Genomic DNA, 19,326 nt, shown 5'->3' on the forward strand with positions numbered 1-19,326 from the left:
GGATTATACTACTTTCTTGTATTTTATTGAACAAGAAATTAAAAAAGTAAAAAAATAACAGATTTAATTTTTTAAGGAAACAAAAAAAAACAAATAAATAAACAAATTACTTAAAAGAAAAAAACTTAAATTAAAAAATATGCACTATATAGGTATTGTTAACTCAAGATTATCATCAGCTTTTTTATTGTATAAATTGGTTGTATTTATAGTTTTAACCATTATTTCTGATGGTATAAAATTGACAAAACCATTTTAAAGGTAAACTGATTGGGATGAATAAATAATGTTACTCAAATTAGTAAATATACTTTAAAATAGAATTCAAATAGATTTTCGAATTCTATTGGAATATTCATTCGTCATCGATCTTTTGCATCGTTTGTACTTTTTAAAAATTACAAATATTCGGGGTAGTTTAGACATTAGAAATAAAAGGTTTTCTCAACTAATCAAGCTACTTTTATGTAGAAGGTATATATCATAGCATTAATTGAAATTATCGTATATTTTACTATTATGGCATGCAACATTATGTACTAGCGTATGTTGCGGACAAAGTTATAACTATAATATAAAACGATAATTATCGTACACCTGGCAACGCAGGATGTTATTTTAAACAGTGTTAAATTTGATCAGAAACATTCGGATTTCAATAGGCAGACTAGAACGAAGTATGATATGGATCTCTGTCTGATAAGTGGAAACATAATGTCTCTGTTTGTATCTTTCGCTAATTTTATAATAGTAACCAAGTGTTTTTCGTATCTGTATATGTGTCATATCTAATCAAAAAATCTACGGTTATAGTTAGTAGCTAATATTTCCTGTTATCAGTTGATCCACGAGAATTTATTTGGCTAGACTTTATTCGGACCTATACTATTGCCTACTTAGTCCTACCTAGTTTAAAGCTAACCTCATGCTCCCTAATAGTTAGGAACTACAAACAGTCCCTTAAGCAACCGGCGAGGTATAACAAATTTACTTTGTAGTGTTTCTGCACTCGTTTCTACTAGTCTAGTAACGAGACTTCTGATGACCTTGCTAAACGAGCTAATACTTCTTTTATCGGACCAAAAGCATTTCGCAGAATACCAAAAATCCACCTAATGTAAGGTGTATAAAACGGGTAAAGAAATAAAGTGGTATAACCTGTAGAAATATTCCAAGTCAAAGCAAGCAAAGAAAAACGTGTTGTCATAACCTTCTACTTTCAACTAAAAGTTATCTTTAAGACACTGAACTTAGGTTTATCACAAGTATTGTCATTTAATACTTCTCACTTGGATATCCTCTGTAATATAGATAAAGTGAACAGAGCAGCATAAAGATTCTACGAAAGTTTGTAACGTTATAAACATTGCATTTTATTTATTTTAGAATAATTAGTTTCTTGATTAGGCTCTTTAAATATCATTATTTGGTAACTTTCTGTCATATTTTACTATTTGTCTACTAAAAATAGTTGGTCATCAAATATATTATCGTATTTAAGTTTCTCAAGGCCAACTGTATAATTAAAGGCCCGTTTTCACACTACGTCTTATTGCACGTTTTGTGGGTCATATAAAACGTACGACAAAATGTACGTTTTGACCAGTGTATACACACTACGTTTTTCCTTCCGTTTTCTACCTCAATTCTAATTCATAGTCTTGAGTTGTGTGAAGTTTGTTTAGTGTTTTTTTTTATTATGGAGGAAACACGGCTGCTTTCTTTTATTTTTTCAACTATAAAGATACTACGACTGAGGAAAAAGGGGGTAAAGAGGAAAAAGACAAGATGGTCAAGAGAATGGGCTTTTAAAAAGAAGCCAGTATTCCCACGTCTCGTTATTAAAAGAGGCGAACCAGATGACTGGCGCAATTATTTGCGAATGGACACCTCAGCCTATTATCAATTGCTAGAGTTGGTAACACCATACATATTGAAATAAGACACCTCATGAGAAAAGCCATTACACCCCATGAAAGACTCACAGCAACTCTCAGATATCTTACAACAGGACGCAGCGTCAAGGACTTGGAGTTCACAATCATAATATCCAAACCAGCGTTAAGCCAAAAAATTCCTGAAACTTAATGCAATCTACTTGGTTTTAAAACATAACTACTTAAAAACTTTTATACAATTCAATAAATTCCCCGAGAAAATTGTGGGTGAATTGCCGCAAATCTGACATTATTAGGCTTTTTTTTGGGAAAAATGAAACGAACTGCAGTGGAACTAGTCGTCAAATAAGTCAAGATCGGACGACTTGTCTGAACATGTATTTTCACGTAACGTTTTATCCTATCAGTTCTCGCAAAACTATGCTTCTCCCATCATTTCTACGATCTGACCTTGGATTTTATTTCGATTCGAAAGACGTACGTTTTGCTGTTTACATGCCACGTTTTATTGTATAGGATTTGTCCTATCCAACAAAACCTACAATAAGACGTAGCGTGAAAACCGGCCTTATAAGGCATCTACATATACGAAATTATTTAAAAAATTATATCAATAGGTCTGATTTAAAATAATTAGGAGAGGTAATTAAATGTTTTATACAAAACAGCTAAATCAAGTTTATCAAAACTGTTACATACACTTGCGGTATTCAGAAAAATAGGTTTCGATTATCGTATAGCTGGTTTTTTATTTGCGGTATTCATAGACGGTTGTTTCTCGTACGAGGTTTAATTGTCTTTAGCTGATTAGCGGTTTTGTAAAAGGGTTTTGCTGAGTAGTCGTTCGCTAAGAAAGGCTGAAAGCACGTCTGTTGCCTGCGGAAGTCAGTAGTCAAGAAAAGAGAACGAAAAAGCACGTCGATTTTTGTTTGCTAGTCAAAAAATGTCTTTATACTAAAGTAGTGAGGATAGAGTCAGGAGGAGCAATTATTACTTAAAATTGAGGTTGATTATTGCTGAAACTAATAATAATTGCTTCGTTTTGTAGTTCTTTTCTCGATATTTTCTGGACTATTTTCGTGGAACGTTGATGAAAAGTATAAAAATATTGTAATGAAGTAAATTAAGAAAATATATGCTGATTCTAAAGATAACATAATTGAAAATGTTAAGTTAAAAGAAATGGTCGATACAGCCAGCAGAAAATAAGCAGGAAAACTCCAGCAATTGATTTGGTGATGCGTTTACCAGGTCTTAAAGGCCCCATAGGAACTTCAATAGATAAAAGTCCAATCAATATTTGGCAATATATTTACCATTGATAATGAAAAACCGGCTTCAGCAAGACAGATATTCAAAAAAGAACAGAAGGTATAGCTACAAAATCAGACTTACAGCAGGCTTTAAATCAAATAATGAACATTTATAGTCAATATACGAAAGGACCAATTTTTCAATAATACGAGTAGATATTATATTAAATTGCCTGAGAGTTGATACTGCATATTCCACAAAGAAGAGGCCGCGATCGGCAGCCATTTGCTGGGTTTTTGATAGAATTAGAAAGAACTCTTTAAACACATTACGGTGTTAATGATTTTACGTTCATCTATGAAATGTTTTAGGATTTATAGAAAGGAAGAATAAACCGAACAAATATAATATAAAAGTGATGGTTCCTTGTGATGCTCAAACTTCTTATTTATACAACGCTTACATATACAGTGTGTCCGTAAAGTATGGAATAAATTTGATATTTCCTAAATGAAAAGCCTTAAAAAAATATAAACCACGTCGATTTTTAAATTTAATGTTCTACATTTTACAATAAAATTTCATTATACAAGGTGATACAAATTTGACAAATGTAGGTTAAAGTGTGACAGATTTACCTCTAAAATCTAATAGATAACATAAAAACTCATTGTCTCCAAGTAAGAGATGTAGTGCATTCAAGTCCTTCCCCCTTTTTTAAAATTAATGTTTGTTTCGTCCCCCTTTTAATTGTTTTCTGTGTGTTTTCTGTGTCTTAAATTGTCCTTAATTTTAACTTTAAATACTTGACTTTACAATCATTTGCCCTATATTTCAATACAACTTTATCAAAGAAATTTGATAATTACAAGTTGAAAGAATTGCACACCCACACAATTTGTACATCTAATCTCATTCATTGTCTTACAACTGTCAATTTCATAAAATAAAATCTCAATAAATAACACACACTTCCTAAATATATCTCTAGAATAAATATAAATACCTTTTAAATAACTCAATGGTATGGAACATTAGTTTCATCTAACAAACAATCACATTACACCTATCTCTACTTCATTGGATAAAATCTGTCTCCTCAAGAACTTCCCCGTTTACTGTCAAACAATTACAATAGCAGACTTAAGTTCTCCAATCAACAATACAGGATAGTTTGAACCATGTTCTTTCAACCATCAATTAATAGAGTACCGGCATGTAAGTAATGTTTTATTTATTTGTTCATTTATTAATTTATTACAATTTAATAGACTATTTTACCAATTTGTGGGTCTTACCTTGTCTGCTTAATCATTTTATTCATTTTGAAAAACCACAGACATGTAATATTAGCATAATTACTCTAATTTATATCATCTATCTTTGTTTATCTTTATTAGACAACACCCTAATATGGGTTTATTATTTCAGCATTTATTTAACTTTGTATCGAGCCTGAAGATACTTTGCATATTGTAGAAAGCGAAACCGGTCGTCTGGATAGTAAAATTAAATTGATTGTGAGTAAGTCTAATTTATTATTTCTTTTACCTTTTAATAAATAATTTATTTTCTAAGCGCATATCTTTCAAATTATATCCATTAGACCCGAGTATTATACTTTTTTGAAATCAGCTCATTTTTATCGATCTAAAAATGTCCTAAAATACAGGGTGTTACATTTAAAAAAAGAGCCGATGACGTCATCACTGTAATTTGTATCACCTTGTATAATGCAATTTTATTGTAAAATGTAGAACATTAAACTTAAAAATCGACATTGTTTAGATTTTTTTAAAAAGGCTTTTCATTTAGGAAATATCGAATTTATTCCATACTTTACGGACACACTGTATACAGGCAGAGCTAGTGATGAAAAAGCTAAAAAGTGAAAGATGAAAAATTATTAGCTAATTAAAAAAGTTTCTTGATTTCCACCCAATCAGTACTTCGACTCTTAAAGACAATTGAACCTAAGCCAAAACCAAAAGTGGTTAAAGAGATTTATTTTTTTATTAATTATATTAAATATTTTTTTCCAAATAACACTCATATAAAACAGTAACCAATATAGGGATTTAAAAAAGATATGACACTATTATAAGTGCTCAAACGAAATAAGGCAGTTATAATGATATCATTCATACGCAAATCTAAATCAATTGTTAATCAAAATAGAAAACCTGAAATTAAACCGAAAACATAGTAGTACATACATATATACATATATACAAGTTTTTTTAAAAAATTTGATTTTAGATTTTTATTTTTTTACCTAATTTTTTATAAATAAATCTTTGACGGCGTACTGGTTTACAATTTTTCACTTGTAGGAAAAGTTTTAATTATTTTTCCGTCGACCGTCCATCTATAATCAATTTTAACACTCTCAAAATCATTGAATAATGACCCCTATTAATGAATGATTTTCTATTAATGAACGATTTCATTATAGGCAACACAACATACATTGCTTGCATAAATTAATTAAACGCTCTGTGACTGGCAGTGACCTGTGGTGGAGGCCACCAAACATATACCTATTTATATTTCCACTAAAAAATTTAAAATGAAGTAGCCACTGTTAGTACTATATCTCATTGTATGTCTTTATTTACTTTATTGTTTAAAATTCTGTGTATTTGAAAAATCAAAAGATGGATATTGACGAAGAGTTTAATTTAACTCCACCAGAAGTGGCAGAAACTGCAAATGAAATATCTTTAAGTTTACTGCCTGAAAAAAAGCAGAGTGTTGTACGAAAAATTGCATACAATTTATTGCATGGAGTGACGAGAGAAAAATAATACTATATTCAGAATCTGTATTGTTGACATATTTTTCAAACATTGCTGAAAAAGGACTAATAGCAAGTTTGTGGCCCAAATATTCGATCCTAAAATCAACCTTAAGTTTAAAATCAAACTATGATATATCTAAATATAATAAGTTAATTATGTTTATCAAGACAAAAAGGACAGGTTATGCACCAAAGAAATCAAAAACACTTGAAAAAGAACAAGTCCAGAAATTCATCTCTGATGCTCTTAACGACGTGTTTCTAATGATAAAGGTAAACCAGTAAATTAAGTTTATATATTTAATACTCGTATTTCATAACATTTCATTTTGTAGGTTGCATTGATTTTCCGAGTGGCTGGTGCGTTAAGAAAGGACGAACTATTGAAATTAGAAACGAATTCCGTTCAAGACTTGGGGTCAAAGTTTCTTGTCACAATACAAGTATCAAAAACACACACAAATAGAATATTTACCATAGTAGATAACGAAGCAAATACCATTCTCAATGCGATCAAAATCTATATTTCTTTAAGACCGGCACACACACACCACATAACGGTTTTTCATTTTTTATAAAAATAACAAATGTTCCACACAGCCAGTTGGCATAAATACGTTTTCCAAAATTCCTTCCGTTATTGCTAAATTCTTAAAATTAGAGCACCCGCATCTCTACACTGGGCATTGTTTTAGACGTTTCTCTGTCTCAATAATGTGTGGCAGTGGTGCAGACTTTTCAGCTATTAAAAGACTAGGTGGCTGGAAATCGACTGCTATAGCAGAAGGTTATATAAATAATTCTATGCAGAATAAACAAAGACGCTGAAAAACTCTTGGGACAAAATACCACTAAACGTTCAAAAGTACTTCCTTCAAAGTAATTCCTTCAGCACCACCGCCTTTTCTTCTTTCTTTTCTTTCTTTCGGAATTTACAGAGGTCCAAGAAGACTTAAATATAAATTTGTCAAAATGCTATAGATATAGATATATATATATATATATATATATATATATATATATATATATATATATATATATATATATATATATATGTATATTTATATATATATATATATATATATATATATAAAAATATATGTATGTATATTGCTAAGGAGTGAATAATCATTTATCAATACCTTCCTTTTATTTCAGTAATTGTACTATTTCGAATATTAATTTTTACAATATTAAAACTACCACTAAGGAAAATTAAACTTTGAATAAAATTAATGAAAGCTGAAAAATTTGTTATTTATTGTTAAGTAAATAAAAAGTTAAACTAAGATATCTTTATTTCTGAAAAGTACGGTCGACGGAAAAGTTTTGTAACGAACTCATGAATTAAAATGGCGATTAACAATCTCAAACATTAACTTATTATTAAAATATCTCAATTGGTAATCGCCCTGATTGGTGAAATAACTATTAAAATATGTTCTATAGGTTTAATGTACAACTGGTTCCTAAAAAAACTGATACGATTCTTAGTAAGCTTTGATCATTTTTAGCAGTGTATTTGATTGGTCTGACATTATATTATATTTATTATGACGGACAAATAATAAAATAAACAAACAAACAAAAAACAATTGATTAGATATGTTAATTCACAAATTGTAATAATTATTAAGGTCTAAATTTTAATAATATTTTGAATTCCTGCATTTTATAAAATATAGTATATAAATAGTAGAGTATATAAATGATAGTTTTTACATAAAATAGGGTTGTTGTTATTATTTTTATTATTATTAAAGAATAAAACAAACGGCTTTACTCAACAATATATTAAAGTAAGAATTGTAACAAAATTAAAAAATAACTGGGCACTATCAGAGGCAGCAAAACATTTTAACATATGCTGAGCAGAATCACAGTTTTTCTATTATTAAAAAATGGAGGGTCTGAAAGACTAAAACTATACTAAATTTATGTATGTAAAAATCAAATGAATATTTTGTAATATCTCTATCAGCATTAATAATAGCTTGTAGTCTCGGTCCACCTGCGAGAAAGGAACTATGAAATTGTCTTCTTCAGAGAGCTCTTCTCAAACCTATTGTATATCGTGACACAGCTCTTTAGCATTTTGAGGTATAAAATTATCCCAATACAACCATTTTATAATAACCCAGACACAATCTCGATTCGGTTTACATCTGGACTGTAGGTGGGCCATGGTGAGGTTTCGATGTTGTTATTCTGGAGCCACTGGTTTATTATATTTACAGTGTGAACAGCATAACTATATTGTTAAAGGATACAATTATTTTCTGGATACAACTGTTCTACACTGGAAAACACGATGTTTTCTAGCATATTCAAATAAGTCTGCCCAACAAACCTGCCATCAATACGCCATACCATTCCCATTCCTCTAGATAAAATCCATCCCCATACATTGGCGCTAAAATAGCCAGCTGCTCAATATCTATCAATATATAGAGGATTAAATCTAATATTATCTGGTCTATACACTCCAATTTTGAGTTTTCTAGAAGATTGAAAAACTTTCTAATCTGTAAATATTACCATGTCCCAAAAATCTTGATTTTGTAGCTGATGGTTTATATCAAAGATAAGTCTTGATTGCTTCTATTGTGGTATAAGAACTTGTTGTTTGCTGCAGTTTGGTGCCTAAGACGCCATGCTTTAATTCTGCGCCAAGTTGTTTTCTTCCTTCCTGAAAACTGGCATAATTCTTGCAGTTTTTGAATATTAAAAAGGATTCTCTTCTCATCTCTCATAAAGTGTACGCTCTTCATGAGCGTTAGATAGTTTTGGTCTTTCAGAACCTTGCTTTCTTTCGAAAGTTTCTTGTTCTCTCCATCTTTTATTAATATTAAAAATTGTTGTTCTTCTTACGTTAAAATAGTTCGCTACGGCAGATCTTCTAATTTCGTTACAATTCTTGCTTTTAGTTCTTTGCTAGCATATGGACAGACATTTAAGGTTGAACAGAATAAGTTATTTAACAAATTTTAAGATTGGGCAGTGGCAGTAACAGTGTGTAAATAATAAGTACTTATCCTTTAAAATACACTGCTCAATTTTCTACAAAATACGCTTAAAGAGTCGTATCAGTTTTTTTAGGAACCAGCTGTACATCTGATAAAATATGTGTTAATGTTTTTTGTTCCAACAAGAGGTCTTAGTAATTTTTGTGTGATTTTAAAAGTCCCGCTGGATGCCATGTCAACAGTTATGCGAAGACTAGATCACGTATTTAGTTAAGGATCAAGACAAGAAAGTACTTAAATCTAAGAGAACCAGTGGAAGCCACTAAACTAGAAAGCCCAACGTGATCTTGCCACAAGGTCAGAGAAAATAACCAAACATAAACTGCCAACTTTAAACAGATAACAAACATATCCGAGACTGATAATATGATTTTTAGAAGTATACGTATGTTGGACTAGATGTGTAAATAATGTATACTTTAAATTTAAATTAACTTTATATTCTTTTTTAAAACCTAATTTTCATAATAATATTATATACCGTTTTGTTATATTACATTTCTTAATCCGAACCTGGTATTCAGTGCAAATGCAAACACAAATAACTTATTTCTTTGTACATTCCGGTATCGACGAAGTTTTATAATAATTGCCTATGGAGAATTAATATTTTGTAACACCAAGTTAACAAAATCATAATTTATTAAATCATTTCAAATTTTCTGCTAGTTGCATAACAAGATAATATTAGCATCATACTTAATAAGCGAACTGCATTTTGTGCATTTAATTATATGAAGTCTGAGTAACATTTGATGACTACATAGTAAGATTCTTGAACTTTATTGTAAGTTCTTTCATTTCTATTACTTTTATTAATAGCTGCAAAATGTGTGTCATGTTATGCAACATTTCTAGAGTTCTTTAAGATTTGCGAACTGGGCTGGATTATTCAAATGTATTTAGCTGTCATGTAGGGTGTTTATAAGTATTGGACAGTTTTTAGGTTAAGTTGTAGACCAATTGAAAGTTGAATGTAATATGCAGTAGTAAGAGAAAGTAAGTTTTAGTTTGATTGTGTTACTTAAAATGCCTAGAGACAATTGTTTTATTACTAGAAAAAATTATTGCAAAATTTAGAAGCTGAAATTTAGGAAGGTATGAAAATAAAAGAAGAAATTCTATAAATTTAGGACTAAACTAAAAGAGAAAATCTTATAAAAATTCAAAGAACAGCGATACTGCAAACTTAGAGAAGTTTTTTTTAAACCTTCTTTTCTATTGGAATTGTCGAATTAAGGTCTCTTCCCTTTCTCAGTCATTCATCCCTGTTGTGGTAAGGCGTTTCCACAATGGTCCTGCAGTTCTTTATATATCGTCACTCTATTTGAGGTCTCCCTCTTGGTCTCTTCGCTTTGTACGGTCACCAGTTTTTAACTTCTTTGTTCCATCTTCCATCTTCGAGACGTTCGTTGTGTCCAGCCCATTTCCACTTAAATTTAGCTGCTTGCTCCGTGGCGTCCCTTACTTTTTTTTTTGTTCCGGATTGCTTCGTTTGTTTGTTAATCCGAGTGAGATACCAAACATTTGTCATTCCATGGTTCGCCGAGTTTTTCAAATCTAGTCCATATTCATTTTTGTAAATATACAGGTTTGAGCTCCGTAAGTGAGAACCGGAAGAATACAAGAGTCAAACACTTTGATTCGAAGGTTTTGTGGTATCTTTTTATCGTGCAGTATGTATGTAAGTTTTCCGAATTGTCTCATCCCATTCTTACTCGTCTATTTATTTCAGTAGTTTCGTTTCCTTTGTTTACCTTGATATTGCCCAGATATATGTATTTTTCTACATTTTATACTTTTGTTTATTGAATGGTTATCGTGAATTAATCATCATTGATAGACATTAGTTTAGTTTTGCTCAAATTCATTTTCAGTCCTTTTTTTTATGGATTCTGTAGCTCATCGATCATCGTCTTCAGTTCTTTACAGCTGCTAGTACCACGTCATCTGTGTATCTTAGGTGGTTTAATTATTTTCTATTTATCGAGGGTCCCTTCGTTTTTAAATTTAGTGACTTTAAAATATCTGTAAATGTGGCTGTAAATAGTTTTGGAGATAATATGATGTCTCCCTGTCTTACTCCTGGGTTGATTTTGATTGGTTTTGTTTTTATCTCGTTATTCATCGTGACTACAATTTCGGCATATTCATATATATTATGAATAATTAATATCCTTTATCTAGAATGTATTCTGCTATTAAACAATGCTTTCTCAATAGCCCATAATTCTATGCTGTGAAAAGCTTTTTATAGTCTATAAATGCTACACATATTGGTAATTTGTATTCGTTAACTTTTTATATTAGAACTTTTCGTGTGTGAAAAGGGTCATATGTACTGAACCCCTTTCTGAAACTGGCTTGCTCTACTAATTGATATACATCGAACTTTGTTGACAATCTAATTGTAATTATTTCTGTTAATGTTTTATAGAGTTGTGATAATAGTGATATTGGACGATAATTTTTTAGTACTGCATTTGTGTTGAGTTGTGATAATAGTGATATTGGACGATAATTTTTTAGTTCTGCATTTTTCCTTTTTTGTGTATTAATACTGTGTTAGCAGTGTTCCATTCCTAAGGCATATTTCCTTCAAATGTAGGTAAATTTGAAGTGTACAAGAAGACGTCAGCAGCTAAGGTTGTCATTATATTTATTTAGACTGTTAAGCAATTGGCAGGTAAAAAAAGTTTGACTGTATATGGATCAAAATAATCAAATAAAAGCGACAAGTTAAAATTATTATAAAGTACATAGAAAAGCAGTAGCTAAGCCTATTCTTACTCTTACTAAGAATTAAGAATAACAAACAATGGGCAAGTAAAAAAAATTGACTAGTTGAAAAAACAAAAATGTATCCAGAAGACAAAAAAATTGAAAGATGTAACCGAGATCCTCAATAGAAGAAAAAAACTTACAAAAAGGAACAATAATAACTAGAGAGAATTTATTTACAACTAACTTAAACTTACCGAGGGTATCAGAATATCTTAAATATTATGCAAAACATGCGGAATTATATGAGGTTCCTCAAAGTTAATACTTGCAGTGAGCGCACTGGGTATTCTAGCACTGTGTAAATCAACAGCTCACACACAAAACTTGTTGATATCCATTTCAACCAAATTAATCGAGCTATATCAGGGACAAACTAGGCCCCACTTACTTATTGCCTACTTCCACTAAGCCACATAACTCGTTCACGCTTCTGGGAAGAACATTCGCTTGTCAGAAAGTATAGAAAAATATATTCCAATCTTGTGCCTTGCTCTTACATTTAAATTTGCAGAATAGATTAGTCTTTCGCCAAGAAACCTCCAAAAACTATAAAAATACTAATTAACAAGGACTTACTACAAATCGGGCGCTGGAGAAAAAACTGGGGGAAGAATACAACTACCAACCAAAATATGTCATGTATTTTAAGCCAACCAGAAAGTTTTGATCAATCAAGATGAATCTGGGCAACACGTAATGACCAGAATAAGAACAAACTGCCTGCTATAGTAGCAGGGGCCCGATTCCCTTTTTTTCCCTAAGTATGTCCCAAATAGGTCTTAATGATCATAAACAAGAAAAGAACTTTTAGCACGATAGAGCAGCATTGGCAGAATTTAATATTGCTATAAAACGGTTTGATTTCGCCTTGATACAATAGCCCTGGGTATACCCTAAGGCTGCATATCTAAGATATGCAGACGACACTGTCCTTGTTGCGGATAGTGCTGAAGGATTACAAAGACTGATAGATCAAGTAGTTAACATCGATAGAAAATATGGAATGAAACTTAATAATAAGAAGATGAAAATTATAGAGATAAATAAAGCAAAGAACATCAATAGAAACAGACATACTAACATATATAGAACAAAAAAGACTTAAGTGGTATGGACATGTAAGAAGAACTAGCGACAGCAGATGGATAAAGAAAATAACCGAATGGAGCCCCATAGGAAGGAGGAAAAGAGGACGACCCCGAAAATCCTGGAGGAACGAAGTAGACGACGCCATGAGTAAGAGAGGACTGAACGATGGAGAATGGAACAACAGAGAGAGATGGAAACGGTTGAGCGAGGGAAGGCAGTGAATACTGTAGAATCCCTAAATATATATATGAAAATTATGATCATAGGCAAAAACCAAGATACAGATGCAAAGTTTATGGCAGACAATGAGGTATTGGATAAAACAGAAAAAATAACATACCTAGGATGCAACATCACAGACAGCTGGGATCACTCATACGAGATTAAATGTAGGATCGAAAAAGCAAGGAGTACCTTCCAACAGATGAAGAAAGTTCTCTGCAATTTAACATTGAACTTACATCTCCGACTCAAAATCCTTAATTTTTATGTGTTTTCTCTTCTTATGTATGGAGCAGAGGCATGGACACTCACTGATGCGTCTTGCAGACGGTTGCAGTCTTTCGAGATGTGGTGCTATCGTCGCATGCTCAGAATGTCATATGTAGATCATATAACTAACGACGCAGTAATGCAACGTTTACAAAATGAACCCGAAGTCTTGAAATCCATTAAAGAAAGAAAGTTAGCATACTTCGGACATATAGTGAGAAATGAAAATAAATATAGAATCCTACTATTGAAATTGGAAGGGAAGATAGAAGGAAATAGAGGACCAGGACGCCGCCGAATATCCTGGCTTAAGAATTTAAGACAGTGGACGGGTATGACCACCACAGACCTATTTCGAACAGCTGCTAATAAAATACGATGGGCCATTGTGGTAGCCAACATCCATAAAGGATAGGCACTAGCAGACGAAGAAGATACCCTAAAAGGTCTACATGGTGTTGGCGGAGAGATTATTTCTAGCCCAGTTGTCAAAGTCTTAAGGATTTATATAAGTGTTAATGGAGGATTTTAAAATAAGCCAATCGGCTGCAGTGCGAGCAGTGTAGAACAGTGTGTTTCCGGAGAAAAAGATGATTTTTATGTAGCGCTCCCGCCAAAATATCGAACATTTTTTTTAGTATGCAAGTAATTCTTTTTTATTTATATGAATATCATTTTAATTTTATTATTGGGTCAAACTAATCCATAACACTTTTTTATTAACTTTAAAATTTAATTTGTTTTATCACTTTATTCTAACTAAACTGATAAATTAATAAATATGTCGACATACTACCGGCAACCATTCGAAATGCGAAGATTTTTCACACCTAATAATTTTTTGTTGCACTTGAGTGCATTTGTGTTAGATTTTATGTAACCATAAAAAATGTTTAACTAATAAAATGAGTATTGGAATGTACCACGCAAGTGGGTAAGACATTAAGTAACTATATTTTATAAAATATTTTTTTTTAAACATTTAAAAGAGTTTCGATTTTTCTAACATATATATTTTAATATTCTGTTTTCAACAAAAGGATTTGTATATAAATCAGGCTAATCTGTCTGCTTTTAAATAATTACCATTTTTGTCTACTTAATTTTTCTTGAATGCTAAAATAGTACTGAGTTGATCAAGAATTGCATCCTATTGACCCCAAAAATGCCTATAATTCAAAGTAAATTATTGAAAGTTTTAACAGCAACAAACATTAACGTCACAGTAATTTTACTAATACAAACAATAAACAAATTTAAACAATTAGTAATGAAGTGAAAAGCTGGTTTTCTGTTAAATTTATTGCTAATAATTTAATTTATATTAAATCTCTAACATAAGGATAACTCTAGCATAACTAATAGGCATGGTTCTAAACTTTATCGAAATCAACGCATAAGAAATATATATATATATATATATATATATATATATATATATATATATATATATATATATATATATATATATATTTAAAATAACGCTTAACTCATTTCATTATCTTTTAAATTTTTATTTTAAATCATTTCATTATCTTTCGCATCTTTCTTTTAAATCATTTTATTACAAATTTTTATTTCTATATAAATCAATTCGAACTGTGGATCGCTCTTTAAAAAGGAATTCTTTTCAAGGGTTCCGTACGAGATACCACATCCACTTAACGAGTCCTAGGTCCTCTTAGTAACAGATAAGGGCATATAATTGGTAGTAATAATGTAAATTATCTATAATTTCTGAAAAGGCTAAGTAGAGAAAATATAATACATTTCCTTGTCTGTGTGGTAGTATATATATTTTTTTCTATTATTATTTAGGTTTCCCAATAATTCCTTCTAAAATTCGGGTGGTGCCCAAGACTTATCTCTTTTATTTTAAAATTCCGTTGTGTGAAAGTATATTTATTACAACATATATTATTCTGTGGTCAATATCTTTCCTAAACAACCGGGGTGACGTTTCTTATTTCTGTGTACCTACAGTCTGCACCTATTCTGCTTTGGTCAGACGGTGCTGACCAAATACGTAAAAAATTAAGAATATACGCAAGATATGCCTACAACACATCTCAAAAGCCTCGAACTGATTCATAGTAGCCACAGTTTATGTCTACGTCTCCATTGAAAATAGAAGTGTAGATATGTAGCATTTTAGTAGACGGCGTTGTATTTTTAACGATGTATCTTAACATTAGAAAATCGGTCTTCTTCTAACAAAATGACGTTTTTGCTTTTAATATTATTTGGTTAATTTCTGTGGAATAAACTCATTGACTATTTACATTGGTGCCGGATATGTATCGTGTATGATTCCTTCAATCTTCTGTTGCTTAATTATTATTTTAAGGTTTAAGATTGGATGTTTTTCATAATGATCATGAATTTGGTACTTTTATATTAAAATCTTAATAAAAATATTAAGATCACAAGAAAATTTACCGACACGAGTAAAGACTCTCATAAATCAGGGATCGGAAATACTTTTACCCATTACTGTGTCAGAAGTAAGATCAGCTTTAAAGGAAATGAAGAACCATCGATCGCCTGTTGACGATGGACTCGTTATTGAGGCAATAAAAGCAGGAGGAGAAATTCTATTAAAATCAGTAAGCGAACTGTTTAATAAATGCTTACATGCGGGTACGATTCCTAAAGACTGGAACAATGCAGTGATAGTCTTGTTACACAAAAAAGGTGATATTACTAAATTAGAAAATTATAGACCCATCAGCCTCTTGACACATATGTATAAACTCTTTATTAAAATCTTAACAAAGAGACTAACACCTAAACTTGATTTCTATCAGCCCAAAGAACAGGCAGGCTTTAGGAGAGGATATGGCACAAATGACCATTTGCACACCATAAAGATCTTAATTGAAAAATGCATCGAGTACAACATACCACTGGTTCTTGCATTTGTCGATTACGAGAAGGCTTTTGATACTGTAGAGTTTGAAACCGTACTGGAAGCCCTAAATCAAAGCCGAATAGATTACAGGTACACGTCACTAATCAAAAACATCTACGAGAACGCTACATCAAGTATACGACTACACGAAGACACAGAAAAATTCAGCTTAGGTCGAGGAGTAAGACAAGGAGACAATATTTCACCAAAATTGTTCACGGCAGCTCTAGAGTCAATATTTAAGAACACCCAATGGCAAGATATGGGCATCAATATAGATGGAGAAAGATTAAATCATTTGAGGTTTGCAGATGATGTCGTATTAATCGCAGATAACTTACAGGATACAGTTTCTATGCTACATTCGCTTAAAAGTCTGTCTGAAAGAGCAGGATTAAAGATAAACTTTGAGAAAACTAAACTTATGACAAATCTCGTAATGAGTGGAAATATAACTATCGACAATAATACCATACAACAAACAGACACTTACAAATATCTGGGACACGAGATCAAAATAAACAGAGACAATCAAACAAATGAAATACAGAGGCGAATAGGCCTGACATGGGCAGCATTTGGCAAACTAAGCCATATTCTAAAAAGTTCAATTCCCATGTGTCTCAAGCGAAAAGTTTATAACCAATGTGTTTTGCCTGTACAAACTTATGGAGCAGAGACTTTAACACTCACGCAGAAATCTGCGAATAAACTAAGAGTTACACAACGAGCCATGGAACGTGCAATGCTGAATGTGAGCCTCCGAGACCACATAACAAACCGACAAATCAGGCAAAGATCAGGAGTTCAAGACGTCATCGAAAGAACCACGAGACTTAAGTGGAACTGGGCAGGACACTTAGCCAGAACACAAGATGGACGATGGACAAGACGAATTATGGAATGGAGGCCCAGAAATTATAAAAGAAGCCGAGGACGACCACCGACTAGATGGACCGACGACATAAAAAGAGTAGCGGGAAACTGGCTACAAGCGGCCCAGTGTAGAGAACACTGGAAAGAACTGAGGGAGGCCTATGTCCAGCAGTGGACGGGATTGGCTGATTGATGATATTAAAATCTAGACCGTATCCACTACTGATTTTAATTATACCATTTATTAATGCTTGCTTGCTTGTAGTGTTTTAATCTCTGCTGTTTCTAACATTCTTTTTGTCCTCTCTGTGTCAGGTGGTGTTTCTGCCGCGTATGTCATTATTGATCTGATGACTGCTTTGCAAATTCTGCCTTTCATTTCTTTCCCGATATTTTTATTTCTCCATATTGTTTCATTCAGGCAGCCTGCGCCTCTGTTTGCTCTATTCACTTGATCTTCCACTTTATTTTCGAGCTTTTCGTGGCTAGATAATGTGATGCCTAGATATTTAAACTCCATCACCTGTTCTATTATCTGATTTTCCAGCTCCAATTTACATCTTAGTAAATGTGCTGTTGTAACCATGCATTTTGTCTTTTTTTAGGGAAATTAACATATTAAATTTTTTTGGTGGTTATATTAAATTGGTGCACTATACGTTGCAAATCGTCTTCACTTTGAGAAAGTAGTATTGCGTCGTCTGCAAAGCAGATTATTTTAAGTTGTTTTTCTTTCATTTGGTATCCTTTTTTAGTTCTTACCTTTTTTTATTATTTCATCCATAATCAGGTTGAATAATAGAAGACTCAAAATCAAAAACTGTAAACATGTATTATGCGATTGTGAGGCAATGGACAGTAAAAGACAAAACCTAAATGGGAAATCAAGAGGAGATCCTGGTGTATTTAGGACACACTAAGAAAAATACATACAAAAATTATAGACTGGGTGTAGGAAACAACAATGGATAGCAAACACAATAAGCGTCAGCTTCAGTGATAACGGAGATCTTTTGGATCAGACGAACCCAAGGAGAAAAACTGATATACTTTAGTTTTTAATTTATGCTAAGGTTTTATTGAGTCTTCAGTGTTTATATTATGCTTAAAAGAAGAGAATATTTACTAAAAATGATGAGATATTTATGACTTGCGGTTACCTTAATCAACTATTTTTAAAAGTTATGAAAAAAGACAATAAATAAACGATTGGTTTACGTAAAGTTCAGCAATTACCAAATACATAGTTAGAAAAAGTTGAACATAAATCTTTATTCCGCTTTTCTTAATTTTTATAAGGTAATTAAAAAGTTGTCCGAAATTTTTTTATTGATAATATTTTTTAATTTTGCATTAAAAATATAATAAATTTATATTTGTATTAATAAATATTAAATATATTTACCATAGCCTTTTAAACAACCTAAATCCAAGAATTATCCAAAATTGGATTCCAATTTATCACTATATTAACTGCACCACCGGTCACCCGCTGTACGATACCAATTAAAATATCCGTAATTCCCTTGGCACTGCAACGGAGACAAGAGCAGGATATCGCGCACGACAGTATGACAGAATGAATAGAATAATTCAAAATTTTCGCGATACAAGCCAAAGAAAAAAAATGTATCAGTTTCCCTCTCACCGGTCAGAATCGGTGGCCTTTCTCTTACTTGGACACCTGGTGCCCCTCCAAGAAGTCGGTTACGCTGCTGGTTCTTGCTGTTGGTACCGTACGCCGCTATGGATACCTATATGAGTGTTGGTTTAATTCATTTGTGTCGCTGAGTGCATGAATTGCATTCTTGCGTTGGCATTATATTTCTTGGTTGCCGTTAGAAATAGATAGTAAGATTTTTAAATGGACCATATTGTTAAAACAAATCATCGAATACAAGGAATTAGAAACCAAAATATGCTAATAGATTTAACGTAGCATATATTTATATTATTAAATATACCATTATTTTAGTTCCAAAATAAAATTCAAAATACGTTTATTTTATATTTATTATATAATAATACCTACCATAATATTTAATAGATATTTATTTTTTATCCTTAAAACATCATTTAAAATAGCAAAAAGATATGTTTTATTAAAATCAAGCATTTTTACCTAATGATGAGAAGGAAAAAAGAAAAGATGGTATTTATAAAATAGCCTGGACGTGAAATCTTTTATAAAGATGA

The 19,326-nt window shown here is 31.6% G+C and overlaps 1 protein-coding gene across 5 annotated transcripts in view; it reads right to left on the minus strand.

Moving 5' to 3' along the window:
• Positions 1-18,856, minus strand: part of LOC140436811 (uncharacterized) — a 321,169-nt gene extending 302,313 nt beyond the window's left edge. For all 5 annotated transcript variants that reach the window (XM_072525934.1, XM_072525933.1, XM_072525932.1 and 2 more), the window contains exon 1: positions 18,536-18,856. The gene's annotated coding sequence lies outside the window, so the exon portion shown is untranslated. The remainder of the gene's footprint in view (positions 1-18,535) is intronic.
• Between the last annotated feature and the right edge of the window lie 470 nt (positions 18,857-19,326).

Source organism: Diabrotica undecimpunctata, chromosome 3 (assembly GCF_040954645.1).
Source record: "Diabrotica undecimpunctata isolate CICGRU chromosome 3, icDiaUnde3, whole genome shotgun sequence".
NCBI classification, from domain to species: domain Eukaryota; kingdom Metazoa; phylum Arthropoda; class Insecta; order Coleoptera; family Chrysomelidae; genus Diabrotica; species Diabrotica undecimpunctata.